The sequence below is a fragment of the Globicephala melas genome, chromosome 9 (genome assembly GCF_963455315.2).
Source record: "Globicephala melas chromosome 9, mGloMel1.2, whole genome shotgun sequence".
Lineage (NCBI taxonomy): Eukaryota > Metazoa > Chordata > Mammalia > Artiodactyla > Delphinidae > Globicephala > Globicephala melas.
The window spans coordinates 92,255,409-92,271,095 of NC_083322.1; the positions used below are offsets into that span (position 1 = coordinate 92,255,409).

The 15,687-nt window shown below is 41.4% G+C and overlaps 1 long non-coding RNA gene across 1 annotated transcript in view; it reads right to left on the minus strand.

Annotated features, from left to right (window-relative positions):
* LOC132597800 (uncharacterized) overlaps positions 1 to 15,687 on the minus strand; it is a 56,154-nt gene that overhangs the window by 34,762 nt on the left and 5,705 nt on the right. Inside the window, exons 3-4 of the long non-coding RNA XR_009565141.1 lie at positions 1,236 to 1,332; positions 170 to 422 (exon numbers count right to left, since the gene is read on the minus strand). This is a non-coding gene — a long non-coding RNA (uncharacterized lncRNA). The remainder of the gene's footprint in view (positions 1 to 169; positions 423 to 1,235; positions 1,333 to 15,687) is intronic.

A 15,687-nucleotide genomic window follows, 5' to 3' on the forward strand; every position in this document is an offset into this window, starting at 1 on the left:
CCCCTGCACGAGGCTGCCCTCTTGGACTCTGAAATCCACTTCCTGGATCTCGGTCCCTTTCTTATCCTTGTTTAGGCTTTAGACCATCCGTGGACCGAGCCCCATTCCTGTTGCGGACTCGAGGGTCAATTCACGGATTAGAAAAACAGGGTTTCACTGCAAGACTAACCTGATTTGTAATTCGGAACAGCTCCCTGTGCGACTCTGAGCCTCAGTTCCCCCGGTGTAAACTAAGACAGTGGAATAGGGGCCCTCCGCGGTCATCAGCCCAGGGTTCCAAGTTCCGAATCAGGTTTGTAGGAGGTGTCCACAGCAGGCAAGTGGGTTCACAGTCGCCGGTGATTTCTGGCTGCAGGAATCCAGGACCCGCCACTGTGTGCCAGAGACCAGCACGACGCCCTCTGGAGCATCCTGTTTAGGGCCTAAGAAATGTAAAACGTTGTGTGCTATTATCAGGAGATTCCGTGGAAAGTCGTGTCAATTTTTAACGTAAAACGGATTACTTCAATGAGATTACATGCCTCAGAAGACTTTTTCAGGGACCACCTGTCCACTCTCTTCTGCCTTTAGGGTTACCTCGGTGGAGCCTGTCGCTTTGAGCAAGTGTTTTTGTTTAATTGACGCCTAAAGGGTTTTGTTGAACTGAAACTTCTTTTGGAGAAGGATGCTCTGGCGCCCTCTGGTGACTTATCCCAAGTAATGCGTCACTCGCCTTAAAACGCCTTGCTTTCAACTTCTTACACCAAATAATCCAGTTTTTGCCTTCTGAGTCCTATGTTAGCCTGCTTCTGGATTATTACTTTTACTGCTAACTCTATGAACCACACCCCCGCCAAGTATGGTTATGAGATTCCGTGCTAGAAATATAGACTCCAGGCGAGCTTAGAGTGGAAGCACGAATAAACTAACATGGCAGGAGTGCCAAGCCTTTGACGTTGGCTCATTTCATAGGAAAAGAACATGCCTTAGGAGAGATGGTTGTCAATCCCAGCGGGGAGAGGGAGTGTCTGTGATGAGCCTCATATTTTCTGTGCTTACGGTCCAGGTAGCTGGCTCTCTGGAATCCCCCTGCCCTTTCCTCTACCTCCCATCTCCTTGGCTCATGTGGTATGACTTGGTGGCCACCCAGTTCCTCGCAGGCTGGTCCCTCTTGGGACTCTGACTCTATCCTAGTGCTCCTGGCTAGTGAGGGGCCAGATCCTGATCCTTGTGCCTGGAAATGTTGCTAGAAATACCGTATTTCTCCAGGGACCAACTGCATCAGGATCTCCTGGGATGCTGCTTACATCCAGACTCCTTGGGTCCAGCCCCAGACTTGCTGCATTAGAATCTCTGAAAGTAGAGATGAGAATTATGCATTTTAAACAAGATCCCTGGGTGATTGTTAGGGAAGCCAGGATTTAGAAATTGATTCATAGACATGTGACTTCACAGACATGATGATGATCACGATACCCTCTGTCCACATAACAAGTGCCTGCATTTCTGCTACCACTTCCCCACCCCACCGCCAATATGACTGTGCACCTTCTTAGATCTGAGCATCAGCCAGGGTGCACAAGCATGAACCTCCTGGCTTCTGTCCCAGGAAGCACATCATAGAGTAAGTTTTCTACCTCTTTCCTGAACCCCTTTTATCATCAATCAGGTTAGTGTTTCTGACCAAGACTCTTTGCTGAGCAAACTTAAATTATACCCCTAACATTAAAATGTCAAGGATTAAGAAGTTGATCCTCTATGTGGCACATATATACAACGGAATACTACTCAGTCATAAAAAAGAACAAAATAATGCCATTTGCAGCAACATGGTTGCAACTAGAGAGTATCATACTAAGTGAAGTAAGTCAGAAAGAGAAAGGCAAATACCATATGATGTCACTTATATGTGTAATCTAAAATATGGCACAAATGAACCTATCTATGAAACAAAAACAGACTCTCAGACATAGAGAACAGACTTGTGGTTGCCGAGGGGGAGGGGGAGAGGGAGCAGGATGGACTGGGAATTTGGGGTTAGTAGGTGCAAACTATTACATTTAGAATGGATAAACAACAAGGTCCTACTGTATAGCACAGGGAACTCTATTCAGTATCCTGTAATGAACCATAATGGAAAAGAATATGAAAAAAATACATATATATTGTTTTATATATATATATATATATAACTGAATCACTTTGCTGTACAGCAGAAATTAACACAACATTGTAAATCAACTATACTTCAAGAAAATAAAGTTTAAAATAAATAAAAATAAATAAAAGCTACCTACCAAAACAGTTGTGTGGTATTTTGGTAGCTTTGCTGAGGCACCTTTTGTCTATCTGTGTCTGTCTGTCTTTCTGTCTATGGAGGGCATGGCATGCCATTGTGCACTTGACATTAACAGGAATAACATGAAATTGAGCACCTGCTCTTTCTGTTAGACAGAAACTATGAGGTCTGGGGCCTGAAACCCATCCTAGGGTTCAGGGACTCAGTGGTGGGAAGGACAGTGAAGTCCAATTTGTTGGCCAGGGCAGGAATCCCATCCCCTCACGCTCACTGAAGGGACATTGTCTTAGATGCCAACTTCTGCAGCTGCCTGCCCTTGGACCTATTTTCAGGTATACTTTTCACCCGAGTACCCAAGTCCTTCCTCACCCAGCAAGGCTCAGAAAAGAGGTGGTGAACAAAATAGCCTAGGAGGTCACTAACACTGGTCACTAGTGCTATGAGTGCGGACACTCATCTCAGACGCTGAGCAGTGCTGTCCAACGTGGTAGCACAAGCCACATGTGGTCACTGAGCACTTGAAATGCAGCTCATGCAGAATGTGCTGCAAGTGTGAAAACATACACCAGACTCTGGACACACAGTAAGAATATAAAATATCTCCTTGACAGTTATAGATAGATAGATAGACACATGGATAGATAGATAGATGGCATGCGGAAATGATAATATTCTGGATATATTGGGTTAAATAAAATGTATTATTAAAATTAATTTTACTTATTTGTCGTTTTCAAATTTGGCTACAAGGCAATTTAAAATTATATAATGTGGCTTGGACGCTACGGGTCTGGGCCCATGGTATTTGACCATTTCCACTGTTTCTAATCCTTTGGAACTTAACCACTTCCCTAACATGAACTTTCTGGTTTCTCCTAGTTCTTTCCCTCCTGGACAGCCCTATTCTATTGCCCATGGAGCTGTGTGACACATGCCAGCTCTTGCTAAAAAGTCCTGCTGGAGTGCCTCAAGTTGCCCACTCCATTGCTACATGACTCTAGCTGTTAGAAGATTCCTTCTTATACATCAACCAAAACAGGCTTCCCTGAGACAGCTTTCTATGAGAATAAATGAGCCATGGTTAATAACCTGCTAGCAACACATTTATGCCATTTATTTAGTCGAGTCCCTATTTAGTTTGTTTTCAGGTTTCTAAAATGTGTATTATGATAATCATCCTTATGTTTAAATTTTTATACACATATTAAATAATTTGGATAAATTCTTACTAATACAATCTTTTAAGCTTTTGACACTGTTCTGTATTACATGAACAACATTGGGTATTATAATTTTTTTTTAATTTATTTTATTTTATTTATTTTTGGCTGTACTGGGTCTTCATTGCTACGCGCGGGCTTTCTCTAGTTGCAGCGAGAGGGGGCTACTCTTCGTTGCGGTGCACAGGCTTCTCATCGCAGTGGCTTCTCTTGTTGTGGAGCAGGGGCTCCAGGCACGCGGGCTTCAGTAGTTGTGGCATATGGGCTCAGTAGTTGTGGCTCGCGGGCTCTAGAGCGCAGGCTCAGTAGTTGTGGCCCACGGGCTTAGGTGCTCCGTGGCATGTGGGATCTTCCTGGACCAGGGCTCGAACCCGTGTCCCCTGCATTGGCAGGCGGACTCTCAACCACTGCGCCACCAGGGAAGCCCTGGGTATTATAATTTTTAAGATCTTTGTAATTCTTATAAAATGGTAATTTTGTTAAAAATTTTACATTAAAATGGTTTAAAATAAGTTTAAAATGGTAATTTATTGTTTTCTTTTGCTTTAGTGTTAGTATATTTTAACTTTGTTTATTTAGAACTTAATTTCATCTCAAGCTCCCTTTCTGTTGATGGTAGAAATTAAACAGAATTCAAATGCTAGTTCCTATGTGCATGTTTTCTTCTAGAGGTGATCTATGCATTTCCTACACAAATGTACCATATAATACACGTTTTTCTATGCCTTTCATTTTCATATTTATTCTGTTTTTAAAAAAGAAAATCCTAGGCTGGCTTTTTAAAAATATTTAGTTGGCTGCACCGGGTCTTAGTTGTGCATGAGGGATCTTCGTTGCCATGTGCAAGATCTTCAAGCGCCTGAGGATCCAGTTCCCCGACCAGGGATCAAACCCGGGGCCCCTGCGTTGGGACTGTAGAGTCTTAACCACTGGACCGCCAGGGAAGTCCCTAGGCTGACTTTCTAAAAAGTCCTCCTTCACAAATGTCACTGATTACCTTAGCCTTGTAATAAACACAGGAATACACTTTAAGGAGCAATTTAGTTTCCTTTTTTTTTTTTTTTTCATTTCACCCTTCTTTCCTTTATTTCTACTTGTCTTTTCTGCAGATGGAAGAGTAAGCAGTCAGATCCTGAGTGTCCCGGAACCCCCAGTGGACAAGTTTGCTCACCCCTGCATCTTGTGAGCTGGAAACGGTGGGCATGAAGGCCCTGGGCCAGGCTGCAGAATCTCTCCACTAAGACCTGCTGATGGAGGCAACAGGTAAGAAATGACTGAATTCTTCTTCTTGTAAGAAGTCCCAGCCTCTCCTCCTCAACCCCCCAGGTTCATTCCTTTCTTTTATCTCTTATATGTAATGCTTTACATATAACTGGCACTATATAAATACTTGTTGAATGAATGAATGAATAAATGTAAATATCAATGGGTGAATGCTAACCCTGGAAATATCTGGTTAGGCTTGTTAAAGCAACACCGAAGATTTTCATCTGTGTGAATGACTTACCATGAATGACCAGTGATAGGGTAGCACAAACACCATTGGGATATCATAAAATCATATATTGTTAGAGCTGGAAGGGGCCCTTGAGCTTTGCATGTCCCAAGGTTCCCAACTGATGAATACCATCAGAATCTAGCTGGCAGGTGTATTTACTTAGCTTGTAGTCTTGCTGCTGATGTTGGTTTTCCCCTTGGAATTAGTTATCAACATATAAATACTGGAAGACTTCATAAAAAGTGTTTTAAACTGGAGTGTCTGGCACTGCTAGGTCCGTAGCTACACACAACACCTTGGGCTGAGCCGTTGCTGCCCTATTTTAGATGGGATGCGTTCTATTCATCGATGGAGCCCCCAGCTGCACACAGTGCACCTGACACACACACAGGACTTGTCCGGCCCTGGGAGAGGTTGCACTTGTGATGCCTAACCTAGTCCAATGCCAATGTAGATAAGGAAACTGAAGCCCACTGAATTTACCTCCCTAAACAGTTTGCTTGATTTTAGCCTCATCCCTGCACTATCTTCCATCTACTTCCAGAGTAAGCTCCGGAAAACACAAAATTGAGTAGGTCACACCCCTGCTTAAAATCCTTTGGTGGCTCTACTAGATCTAAAGATCCCAATCTTCTTATCATGGATTATGAGACCTTTCAGTGGAAAGCCTGCTTTGCCAACTTTAACTCGGACAACTCTGACTCACCGGCCACACCAGGTATCTTCATGTTCCTCTACTCTGCCATGTCCTCTTGTGCCTCAGCGTCTCCATATCCGCTGTTCCCTTTTCCTAGAAGGCTTCTCCCTATCTGTTTATGTGTCTGACAATTTATTCATATTCAGTACTTAGCACAGGCACCTGTGATTCTCCCCGGTGAATCCTTCCACCCTCACTTCATCGTCTCTACCATGGGACACAGTTCACAGTCCTCTTTATAGCTCCTGGAACCGTTTATTATGACTTCCCCACTAGACTGTTGCTCCTTGAGGAAAGGAACCACAGATCATTCATTTTTATCTTAATTATTTATCCCAGTGCTCAATAAATGTTGAATGAGTGAATGACAGCCTTGCTCCAGGTGACTTTGTTAGTGACATAGCTGTGAGACACTATGGTCTTCCCCTGATTTCCTCCTGTAGCGTTATGACCAGGAGTCCTTTGCAAACAGAAGAGAGTGTAGGGACAAGCTTCACTCTTCCCATATTACCAGACTGTCTCAGGACCCTTAGTCTTCAGGGTTTGTTGATTTTATTCCTCCTCTTTCTTCTATACATATTGTATACCTCATCTTGGCTTCAGCTTCTAACTTAAAAAATTGACTCCCAGGGCTTCCCTGGTGGCGCAGTGGTTGAGAGTCCGCCTGCCAATGCAGGGGACACGGGTTCGTGCCCCGGTCCGGGAAGATCCCACATGCCGCGGAGCGGCTGCGCCCGTGAGCCATGGCCGCTGAGCCTGCGCGTCCGGGGCCTGTGCTCCACAAAGGGAGAGGCCACAACAGTGAGAGGCCCACGTACCACAAAAAAAAAAAAAAAAAAAAGACTCCCAAACATCCATTTGACTCCAGATAATTAACACAAGCCAATCATGGAAATTCTATACTCCATGCCAGTGGGTTCATAAATGGTTTGCGGCCAAAACCTGGCCAGTGAGATGTGAAGAGAATCCTGCTGGATGGAAGATAGCTCTGAGACATTGTCCACCACCCTAAAGAAAAGCCATGAGAACAGATGTCTCCTCCCTTTATCATCTGGACATTGTCATTTCAGAATGTGATGTATACAAGTGCTAAAAATATCTTGCCACAAGCCTGAAAACGAAGCCAATATCAAGGATGACAGAAAGATGGGAAAAACCTGGAATGAAGGTATCACTGAACAAATGAATTAACCAACCCTGATTCTTATTACCAAATGAGGGTATATTGGTTTTTTAAATTTTTATTTATTTATTTATTTATTTTTGGCTGCATTGGGTCTTCGTTGCTATGTGCAGGCTTTCTCTAGTTGCGTCGAGTGGGGGCTACTCTTCATTGCGGTGCGCGGGCTTCTCATTGCAGTGGCTTCTCTTCTTGCGGAGCACGGGCTCTAGGTGCGCGGGCTTCAGTAGTTATGGCACGCGGGCTCAGTAGTTGTGGCTCACGGGCTTAGTTACTCCATGGCATGTGGGATCTTCCCGGGCCAGGGCTCGAACCAGTGTTCCCTGCATTGGCAGGTGGATTCTTAACCACTGTGCCACAAGGGAAGTCCCTGAGGGTATACTCTTAATTGCTACGTTAGATAATAAACTTCCTTCCTGTTAAGCCAGTTTAAGTCTTGTTTCTATAATTTGGAACCAAAATGTTACCTGATGTAGTTCTTCAATTCCCACTATCATTCCTAAAATAACTACATATAATCCTCAACTTTCTAATCCCTTTTTAGTCTGTGAATAGTGTATTATATAAGCTTTGGGTGATCTAAAATTGAGCACCAAGGAGGAACCAAGATGGCGGAGTAGAAGGATGTGCTCCCACTCCCTCTTGCGAGAACACCAGAATCACAACCAGCTGCTGGATAATCATCGACTGAAAGACACTGGAACTCACCAGAAAAGATATCCCACATCCAAAGACAAAGGAGAAGCCACAAGGAGATGGTAGGAGGGGCGCAATCACGGTAAAATCAAATCTCATAACTGCTGGGTGGGTGACTCACAGAATGGAGAACACCTATACCACAGAAGTCCATCTACTGAAGTGAAGGTTCTGAGCCCCACGTCAGGCTTCCCAACCTGGGGGTCCGGCAATGGGAGGAGGAATTCCTAGAGATTCAGACTTTCAAGCCTAGTGGGAACTGATTGCAGGACTTTGACAGGACTGTGAGAAACAGAGATTCTACTCTTGGAGGGCACACACAAAGTTAGTGTGCGCATCGGGACCCAGAGGAAAGAGCAGTGACCCCAGGGGAGACTGAACCAGGCCTACCTGCTAGTGTTGGAGGGTCTCCAGCAGAGGTGGGGGGTGGCTGTGGCTCACCGTGAGGACAAGGACACTGGAAGCAGAAGTTCTGGGAAGTACTCCTTGGTGTGAGCCTTCCAAGAGTCTGCCATTAGCCCCAGCAAAGAGCCCAGGTAGGCTCCAGTGTTGGGTTGCCTCAGGCCAAACAACCAACAGGGAGGGAACCCAGCCCCACCCATCAGAAGTCAAGTGAATTAAAGTTTTACTGAGCTCTGCCCACCAGAGAAACAGTTAGCTCTACACACCACCAGTCCCTCCCATCAAGCCTCTTAGACAGCCTCATCCACCAGAGGGCAGACAGCAGAAGCAAGAAGAACTACAATCCCGCAGCCTGTGGAACAAAAACCACATTCACAGAAAGATAGACAAGATGAAAAGGCAGAGGGCTAGGTACCAGATGAAGGAACAAGATAAAACCCCAGAAAAACAACTAAATGAAGTGGAGATAGGCAACCTTCCAGAAAAAGAATCCAGATTAATGATAGTGAAGATGATCCAGGACCTCGGAAAAAGAATGCAGGCAAAGAAGAAGATGCAAGAAATGTTTAACACAGACCTAGGAGAATTAAAGAACAAACAAACAGAGATGAACAATACAATAACTGAAATGAAAACTACACTAGAAGGAATCAATAGCAGAATAACTGAGGCAGAAGAATGGATAAGCGACCTGGAAGACAGAATGGTGGAATTCACTGCACGGAACAGAATAAAGAAAAAAGAATGAAAAGAAATGAAGACAGCCTAAGAAAACCTCTGGGACAACGTTAAACACAACAACATTCGCATTATAGGGGTCCTAGAAGGAGAAGAGAGAGAGAAAGGACCAGAGAAAATATTTGAAGAGATTATATTCGAAAACTTCCCTAACATGGGAAAGGAAACAGCCACCCAACTCCAGGAAGCACAGTGAGTCCCATACAGGATAAACCCAAGGAGAAACATGCTGAGACACATAGTAATCAAATTGGCAAAAATTAAAGACAAAGAAAAATTATTGAAAGCAGCAAGGGAAAAATGACAAATAATATACAAGGGAACTCCCATAAGGTTAACAGCTGATTTCTCAGCAGAAACTCTACAAGTCAGAAGGGAGTGGCATGATATACTTAAAGTGATGAAAGGGAAGAACCTACAACCAAGATTACTCTACCCGGCAAGGATCTCATTCAGATTCGATGGAGAAATCAAAAGCTTTACAGACAAGCAAAAGCTAAGAGAATTCAGCACCACCAAACCAGCTCTACAACAAATGCTAAAGGAACTTCTCTAAGTGGGAAATACAAGAGAAGAAAGGGACCTACAAAAACAAACCCAAAACAATTAAGAAAATGGGAATAGGAACATACATATCGATAATTACCTTAAACGTGAGTGGATTAAATGCTCCAACCAAAAGACACAGGCTTACTGAACGGATACAAAAACAGGACCCATATATATGCTGTCTACAAGAGACCCACTTCAGACCTAGGAACACATACAGACTGAAAGTGAGGGGATAGAAAAAGATATCCCATGCAAATGGAAATCAAAAGAAAGCTGGAGTAGCTATACTCATATCAGACAAAATTGACTTTAAAATAAAGAATGTTACAAGAGACAAGGAAGGACACTACATAATGATCAAGGGATCAATCCAAGAAGAATATATAAGAATTATAAATATGCACCCAAGATAGGAGCACCTCAATACATAAGGCAACTGCTAACAGCTATGAAAGAGGAAATGGACAGTAACACAATAATAGTGGGGGACTTTAGCACCTCACTTTCACCAATGGACAGATCATCCAAAATGAAAATAAATAAGGAAACAGAAACTTTAAATGACACAACAGACCAGATAGATTTAATTGATATTTATAGGACATTCCATCCAAAAACAGCAGATTAAACTTTCTTCTCAAGTGTGCCCGGAACATTCTCCAGGTTAGATCAAATCTTGGGTCACAAATCAAGCCTCAGTAAACTTAAGAAAATTGAAATCATATCAAGCATCTTTTCTGACCACAACGCTATGAGATTAGAAATGAATTACAGGGAAAAAACCGTAAAAAACACAAACACATGAAGGCTAAACAATACGTTACTAAATAACCAAGAGATCACTGAAGAAATCAAAGAGGAAATCAAAAAATACCTAGAGACAAATGACAATGAAAACACAACGATCCAAAACCTATGGGATGCAGCAAAAGCAGTTCTAAGAGGGAAGTTTATAGCTATACAACCCTACCTCAAGAAGCAAGAAAAATCTCAAGTAAACAATCTAACCTTACACCTAAAGGAACTAGAGAAAGAAAAACAAACAAAACCCAAAGTTAGCAGAAGGAAAGAAATCATAAAGATCAGAGCAGAAATAAATGAAATAGAAACAAAGAAAACAATAGCAAAGATCAATAAAACTAAAAGCTGTTTCTTTGAGAAAATAAACAAAATTGATTAGCCAGACTCATCAAGAGAAAGAGGGAGAGGACTCAAATCAATAAAATTAGAAATGAAAAAGGAGAAGTTACAACAGACACTGCAGAAATACAAAGCACCCTACGAGACTACTACAAGCAGCTCTGTGCCAATAAAATGGACAACCTGGAAGAAATGGGCAAATTCTTAGAAAGGTATAACCTTCCAAGACTGAACCAGAAAGAAACAGAAAATATGAACAGACCAATCACAAGTAATGAAATTGAAACTGTGATTAAAAATCTTCCAACAAACCAGGACCAGATGGCTTCACAGGTGAATTCTATCAAACATTTAGAGAAGAGCTAACACCCAAACTTCTCAAACTCTTCCAAAAAATTGCAGAGGAAGGAACACTCCCAAACTCATTCTATGAGGCCACCATCACCCTGATACCAAAACCAGACAAAGATACTACAAAAAAAGAAAAGTACAGACCAATATCACTGATGAATATAGATGCAAAAGTCCTCAACAATATACTAGCAAACAGAATCCAACAGCACATTAAAAGGGTCATACACCACGATCAAGTGGGCTTTATCCCAGGGATGCAAGGATTCTTCAATATATGCAGATCAATCAATGTGATACACTATATTAACAAACTGAAGGAGAAAAACCTATGATCATCTCAATAGATGCAGAAAAAGCTTCTGACAAAATTCAACACCCATTTATGATAGAAACTCTCCAGGAAGTGGGCATAGAGGGAACCTACCTCAACATAATAAAGGCCATATACGACAAAACCACAGCAAACATCATTCTCAATGGTGAAAAACTGAAAGCATTTCCTGTAAGATCAGGAATGAGACAAGGATGTCCACTCTCACCACTATTATTCAACATAGTTTTGGAAGTCCTAGCCATGGCGATCAGAGAAGAAAAAGGAATACAAATAGGAAAAGAAGAAGTAAAACTGTCACTGTTTGCAGATGACATGATACTATATATAGAGAATCCTAAAAATGCCACCAGAAAACTACTAGACCTAATCAATGAATTTGGTAAAGTTGCAGGATACAAAAATTAATGCACAGAAATCTCTTGTATTCCTATACACTAATGATGAAAAATCTGAACGAGAAATTAATGAAACAGTGCCATTTACCATTGCAACAAAAAGAATAAAATACCTAGGAATAAACCTACCTAGGGAGACAAAAGACCTGTATGCAGAAAACTATAAGACACTGATGAAAGAAATTAAAGATGATACCAACAGGTGGAGAGATATACCATGTTCTTGGATTGCAAGAATCAGTATTGTGAGAATGACTCTACTACCCAAAGCAATCTACAAATTCAATGCAATCCCTATCAAATTACCAATGGCATTTTTTACAGAACTAGAACAAAAAGTCTTAAAATTTGTATGGAGACACAAAAGACCCCGAATAGCCAAAGCAGTCTTGATGGAAAAAAACGGAGCTGGAGGAATCAGACTCCCTGACTTCAGACTACACTACAAATCTACAGTAATCAAGACAATATGGTACTGGCACAAAATCAGAAATATAGATCAATGGAACAGGATAGAAAGCCCAGAGCTAAACCCACGCACCTATGGTCAACTAATCCATGACAAAGGAGGCAAAGATATACAATGGAGAAAAGACAGTCTCTTCAATAAGTGGTGCTGGGAAAACTGGACAGCCACATGTAAAAGAATGAAATTAGAACACTCCCTAACACCACACACCAAAATAAACTCAAAATGGATTTGAGACCTAAATGTAAGATTGGACACTATAAAAGTCTTAGAGGAAAACATAGGAAGAACACTCCTTGACATAAATCACAGCAAGATCTTTTTGATCCACCTCCTAGAGTAATGGAAATAAAAACAAAAATAAACAAATGGGACCTAATGAAACTTCAAAGCTTTTGCACAGCAAAAGAAACCATAAACAAAACGAAAAGACAACCCTCAGAATGGGAGACATTATTTGCAAACAATTCAATGGACAAAGGATTAATCTCCAAAATATATAAACAGCTCATGCAGCTCAATATTAAAAAAAACAAACAACCCAATCCAAAAATGGGCAGAAGACCTAAATAGACATTTCTCCAAAGAAGACATACAGATGGCCAAGAAGCACATGAAAAGCTGCTCAATATTACTAATTATTAGAGAAATGTAAATCAAAACTACAATGAGGTATCACCTCACACCAGTTAGAATGGGCATCATCAGAAAATCTACAAACAACAAATGCTGGAGAGGGTGTAGAGAAAAGGGAACCCTTTGCACTATTGGTGGGAATGTAAATTGATACAGCCACTATGGAGAACAGTACGGAGGTTCCTTAAAAAACTAAAAATAGAATTACAATATGATCCAGCAATCCCACTACTGGGCATATACCCAGAGAAAACCATAATTCAAAAAGACACATGCACCCCAATGTTCATTGCAGCACTTTTTACAATAGCCAGGTCATGGAAGCAACATAAATGCCCATCGACAGATGAATGAATAAAGAATTTGTGGTACATATATACCATGGAATATTACTCAGCCATACAAAGGAATGAAATTGAGTCATTTGTTGAGATATGGATAGATCTAAAGACTGTCATACAGAGTGAAGTAAGTCAAAAAGAGAAAAACAAATATCATATATTAACGCATGTATGTGGAACCTAGAAAAATGGTACAGATGAACCGGTTTGCAGGGCACAAGTTGAGACACAGATGTAGAGAAGAAACGTATGGACACCAAGGGGGGAAAACCGTGGTGGGGTGGGGATGGTGGTGTGCTGAATTGGGGAATTGGGATTGACATGTATACACTGATGTGTATAAAATTGATGACTAATAAGAACCTGCAGTATAAAAAAACAAACAAAAAAATCTAATACTAATTTTTCTTTGGGTTATTTGTATGGAAATATGTTAATATAAATGTTTCAGACATTACATGAAATTTCTAAAACTCTTATATGTTCTGGTATAATGTTATAAGTCATAATTCAAGTTATTACTTTAAAATGTATATCTCAGAAATAACTAAATTTCCTTGTCAATTGCATTATTTTGAACTTTCATCAAATCTTTAACCGTGGTCATTTTTAAGTCTTTTGTCATTACAGACAGTTCTGGCTGTATTCTGATGCTTTTTCAAAAATGTTCCTATAAAAGGGTTTCATCGGGCTTCCCTGGTGGCGCAGTGGTTGAGAGTCTGCCTGCCCATGCAGGCGACACGGGTTCGTGCCCTGGTCCGGGAAGATCCCACATGCCGCGGAGCGGCTGGGCCCGTGAGCCATGGCCGCTGAGCCTGCGCGTCCGGAGCCTGTGCTCCGCAACGGGAGACGCCACAACAGTGAGGGGCCCGCGTACTGCAAAAAACAAAACAAAACAAAACAAAAGCGTTTCATCTTCAAGGAATTCATGGAAAAGACTCTGACAAGTACAGGTTTCTGGTAACTGACTGTACTGCTGAACTGAATAAATAAGCATTTTCAGAAATCTAATGGAAAACTGATGAATTCATAAAAGTGCTAACAAAAGGTCAAGATGAAAAAAAATTAATTACATGGGACTGAGTGAACTGATGAGGATGATTATAATTTTTGTGACTTTCTGTTTGAACAAAAAAAAAATCCCACAAGGACTCAGAGGCAAAAAACATACAAATCAATTTTCACTGCAAAGTAACGGAGCTGTTACAGTGGAGGATTACTGGACTGAATGTCAATATTATGACATAGTGTGATTGTGTTTCGTGTTTGGTAATTGCAATCATTGTTGCTTTTGTTGTGGTCATCCATTTACAATGCTTGGTGTCAGTTTATTAAGCTCTTGTAAAAATAAAATACAGTGTGTGTGTGTATGTGTGTGTGTGTGTGAAAAATAAATTAAATACAATTGAGTACCATAAAGGGGGAAGTGACATGAAAAGGAATTCTTTAAGTATTTGTTTTCTTTGTATCCGTTCTACACATGGCTCTTAATTATTAATAAAGCATATCTTAGAGGGGGCCACGAGTGAGCCTCACTTCATTATTCCCTACTGTGGGCCACGCTGTCAGTTTCTCTTCAGGCTTCAGCCACAGTTTTTCCTTCCTAACTCCACCCAGATTTTGTTTATAAGAATACCCATCCTCTTTATAGTCACAGTACCCCCAGTTCTAAGAGTAAGCCTGATTCTTCCATGGATAATTCCACTACCCCTTGTCGACGATCAGTTATGAGTGATCCCATGACTGAATTCCAGCCAGGGAGACATGAGGGGAAGTCTATTAGGAGGCTTCTGGGAAAACTTCCCTCATTCCTAAGAGAGAAGTCATCCTTTTTCCTCTTATTTCCCTGTGGGAACGTCGATACTGGAATTGCTGCTGCTATCTTATTACGAGCTTGAGAATAAAGCCAACTCCAAGGATTTCAGAAGAGAAATATGAAAAGAATCCAGGTCCTTGACGGCACATTGAACTGTTCAATTGACCAATGCTGAAGCACTCCTCATCTTAGTTGAAAACTTTCGTAGTGCAAGATAATGCATTTTCTTACTTTTAAGCCCATTTGATTTAGACTTTCTGACATTTGCTCTTAAAACATCCACATGATACATCTCCAAAATGTGGAAGATGTCTTGCACTTAACCACTTATTACTTTCCTCATAGCCCTAAGTTACTTTTGTATATTTTGTTTGCTGGTTGAAAATCAACTTTTCATTAAGCATCTGACATGTGGGTGATGTGACTTGAAAAGGATATTTCAGGAATCAGCTATTGTTCAGTTCTCCTTTCCAACACAAATCAAAGGGTACATAATTGTATTGGTCAGGATAGGATAGGATATGATGCAGTAACAAACCCTAAATCTCAGTGACTTGGCATATGTTAGACGAAAGCTCTTCTCCATCTGGCGACTCAAGACTCCAGCTTTATTCTCTGCAGAAATGCCTGCCTTCTCAATCTGGGGCTCCCAAGGTCACCACGGCAGGGAATATAGTACAGGGAGACAGCACACCAGCTATTAAATATCTCCATCCAGAAGTGACACACATCACTTACATTCACATTTCTTTGGCAAGAACTGGATACACATCTTGCCATCCTTAATAAAGGGACTACATAAAAGATGATGGAAGTGATCCTGTGCCAGCTCCAAGCTTTGAACCTTAAGAAGGTCTGGCAGCCTCTGATTTTGCAATTTGGGGATCCCTCGAGCCACCAGGTCCAGCTACTCTTCTGGCGGGACCACGTAGGAAGACCCT